This window comes from Numida meleagris, chromosome 4 (assembly GCF_002078875.1).
Source record: "Numida meleagris isolate 19003 breed g44 Domestic line chromosome 4, NumMel1.0, whole genome shotgun sequence".
In the NCBI taxonomy this organism is placed as follows: domain Eukaryota; kingdom Metazoa; phylum Chordata; class Aves; order Galliformes; family Numididae; genus Numida; species Numida meleagris.
Window position 1 is genome coordinate 1420688 of NC_034412.1, and position 4059 is coordinate 1424746.

Genomic DNA, 4059 nt, shown 5'->3' on the forward strand with positions numbered 1-4059 from the left:
AATAGTTGTTTTCTGTTTATTTTTGTGTCTAGTTTCGCAGAGATCCAACACTTGCCGCAGCAGCACTTGTGACCACTCGGCAATAAGCAACCCACCAAGCTTGTTGCTTCCCTGCAGGAGACGCAGCTGTCTTCAGAAGTCGTGCACACGTTTAATTCGAGGCTCTTCTAAAGCCTGCCCGCACCTGATGCCTTCCTGCGTGTCCCAGGGCAAACTGCAGCACCGAGTCAGAGAGCAGGGATGGGCATTTGGTCTTCAACCGTTCCCCAGGACTTCAGCGACAAGAGCAGCGCTCAGACACAAGACGAGAGCCCTAGGCTATAATTTCCTCAGATCTTTTAAGCTAAACAAGGTTGTGCTTGCTCAATAGCTGTACAGAAGGAATCAAGGAAAAAATGTGATTTGTGAGGAATGCATTTCTTCTGGGACAAACCTGAAATTTTCCATTTCCACTTCGCGGCACTCTTGGCCTGTGCCCTTCCTCCAAGCGTCCTCCGGAGCAGACTGTGGGCTGTGGAGCCCCATTATTTGCACAATACATTGACCTCATGGCTGCAGAACTCCACAGACTGACCCAAGCCCTGGTTCAGTGATAGCCAAGCATCTCGGAGGATAATACCTGTGGGTTTTCATCTCTTTTGTCTTTATTGGGAACTTAGGAAATCAGTGGTGAGTGTAGAAGCTGGCTCTCCCAAATCAAGAAGACCCACGTGCAGCACAGAGAGAGGAGCCCAGTGCAGGCTCTGCCTTCCCATTATTTAACATGGGAATCTCTGTGCAGATGTTCTGCAAGAAAGCTCCGAGAGAGCACTCACCGTCATTTCCCAGCCCGGGAAAACCAGTCCTTGATTGCAAGTAAATGAGTCAATTAGAAATTAATCTAAACTAATCACATTTGAATATAAAACAATGCTTGAATTGCAAATGTTTGTCTTTCGTTGAGAAATATTACTACGGTTAAATTACTTTTGAGACTCATGCAAAATGCTCTGCCGAGGTAGGAAAGCACTGTGAGCTATTTCTGTAATTAAGCGGATTGCTTATGTCTACATTTTCATCTGCTCCGTTTTACAAAGCTTTTTGTCAGCTGCGTGAAGCAGGGCTGAGGCCACTGAGGGTCAGAGCTGGGTGGGATGCAGCGTGCAGAATCCCAACCCCGGTGTGCCCAGGTGAGCCAGCATGAGAACAACCCAAATCCCACCTGCAGGGAGGAGGATCACCCCAAAACTGCCAGGAACCGTATATATTGGTTAGTGTTCCTTTCCATAGCAAGGACGAACGCGACAGCAATGGCACTGAGCTTCATTTACGGCTGGTGAGGTGATTAGGATAATCCAAAACAGAAACTGAGGGTGTATGGGAAGCAGTGAACTCATTTCCCATTGTTTGCTCCTCCTCGCAGGCTCTGTGCTGTGCTCCTCACCCCAGCACAGCTCCTGCTGCAGTGAGGGCAGTGCTGGCTGCGCGGGAACGGCCGCAGCCTTTACATGTGGTTTCCATTGTCCCGCATTTAACCTCCGAAGGATATTTTTGGGAATACTTTATTTACATTTTATTTTTTTTTCTTAAAAAGAGCCTGTTTACCTTCTTCTTAAAGATTACCACATGTCAAAACACTTCCAAATCTAAATACTTCACGGAAGAGAACCTGCGTGACGAAGAACGGATTCGCATTAGGCGAAGGAGCGGCGTCAGGCATGTCCTGAGCACTTGCAATTCTTTGCTAACAGGCTGCAGGCAGGATCCTGATTGCCAGCAGAACGTCCCATCTCAGCAGCCACTAGTCACGTTTCCACTGGCTAAATACTGAAGGCACAACGCAGCAGTCGCTGGGTGCTGTTGCTCTCACCAACACGAGCGCTCTGCTGCAGAACGGTGCGTGGTCCTGCTCAGCTCACCCAGGTGCTCTCCCACAGGGCTGCACAGCCACGGGCAGGGTACTGGTTTCACAAATCTCTCCTTCTAACACGGGTGAGTGTACACTGCTTCTGGTGTTCTCATCAGCGCTGAGTGGCCAGAGCTTCTCCTCCTGGAGGAAAAGCGAATGCAGCAGGTCTGCACTGCTCCCAGGGCAGCAGGAGGGCAGCAGCAGCCCTTAGCAGCAGTTCACCTCCCTCTGCAGCATGTGGCTGCACACGCAGGTGCCTTCTTGCTGCCCATGGCAGAAGGTGCAGCGTCAGAGGTGCTCCCAAAGAGCAGAGCAGCAAGGAAGGAGGGCAGACGCTGCTCAGCCCTCGGTCACCAGTGGAACAGGTGGGTCCTGAGCTGTGTTCCTGCATCCTCATGGCAAATGCATGTAAAGGTGCAGAGACCAAACCCGTAGCACAGCTTGAGCTGTGGTGCCGCTGGAGTGTCTTGCTGCATTATTCAAACTGTCATCTTTTTTTCTTAATTAACTCGAGGAAGATGTTCATAAGAGATCACGCTGTCCTGGCACTGTGTTACCAGCCACAGATCTGTTTCCTCAGTGCTTTCGGGACAGCTGCAGCTGCTGCTGAGCTCCAATGCTTTGCGCTTTGCAGGTGGGTGCATTTTGTACCTCCACATTTTAACACTGGTGGGTTTTACTTGTGCAAATGAGACTGTTAGTGTCCCGGGGATATTTAATGAACTGCATGTCTGATGTGCAAAGGCCATAAAACCTTCGAGAAGAAGGAAGATGCTTTCTCAAACGTACCTTTCACAGGTGCAGGATTTGAAAGTTTAACACAGAGAAGGGCTAGGTAGATATGCTTGCAAAATATGGTGTTCTTGGACCCAGGTTTTCCTATTTTTCTGGAATTAGCAAGCAGCGTGGGGCAGAGCAACAGAAAGAAGGATGGCAGCACTTGTCCTCGCTGCGAGCGCAGCAGCAGCGGGCGGGCTGTGCAGCACCAGCAGCCAGAGCAAAGCAGCAGCTCTCCCTCTCTCATTCTTCCAGCTTCTTCCAGCTTCCCCCCCTGCTCCGAGAAAAGTTACGTTTGCGAGCCCCAGAAAGAGCTGTGCGTCCACGCAGCACGGTATGTGCAGGGCGTGGGTGCACAGAGCACACGGCCAGCCCTGCTGGCTGCATGCCTGCAGCCAGGAGCAGCCTCCCGCTGGCAACGGGCTCGCCGCGCTCGCTGCTGTGCTCTGACAAAGGGAGGCACAGTGTGCAGCGCCGAGAAAAGATGATCGGCACCGGGGGGCCCTGCTCGTTTCTCCTTCAGAAATGTAGCTGCCGTCCAATCAGCCGCATGAGCAGTGATGGACAAAGCAGGGAAATGCATCCTAAAAGCGAAAACCTTTCAACAACGTGCAGCCGGAGTTGTAGGATTCGCGCTGTAGGCAGCGTTCAGAATTCTTCATTCACACCAACTTAATTGCCTAAGGAACATCTGGAGGGAGGGCTTGGCCACGCACTGGGGCTGCGAGCAGCGACAACCCACATTGCTGAGCGCACTTATTAGGTCCTCCATCAAACCCAGGGCAGGAGCAGCTTAAATACTGGAAAGGCTGAGAATGAGAACAGTTTTTCCAGTTCCCTTCGGAACTTTGTCGCACGACACAAACGCGATGCAGCTCACACGTTGTTTTTAACATACAGAAAAAGGGACGCTCAAGGTGCACTTTCACCTGTCGTTACTTTGCAGCAGAGATAAAGCTCAGAAAAAGCAAGAAATGACAACGAAAGGACAAATGAGATGGGGACAGCCAGAGCTGGGCAGGGATCAGTGCTTGCTGGGAGTCGGCACACCGAGCACAGCGCTTCTTCCCAGAGCACCCAGCTGCAGCCGGACCCTTGCACACTGCAGGGCCCTGCTGCTGTCCACAAAGGCACGGTGCAAGCTCTGCCTGGGGCAGTGCTGAGCTGACCATGCACCATTAGACATACCCATCTCATACTCTCAATTTCATTTTATGCACTTTTAAAAAAAAATGTTAAAAAATAAATTGAAAAAATTGTTTCCTTCCTTCCTTCCTCCCTTCTTTCTTTCTTTCCTTCCTTCTTTCTTTCTTTCTTTCTTTCTTTCTTTCTTTCTTTCTTTCTTTCTTTCTTCTTTCTTTCTTTCTTTCTTTCTTTCTTTCTTTCTTTCTTTC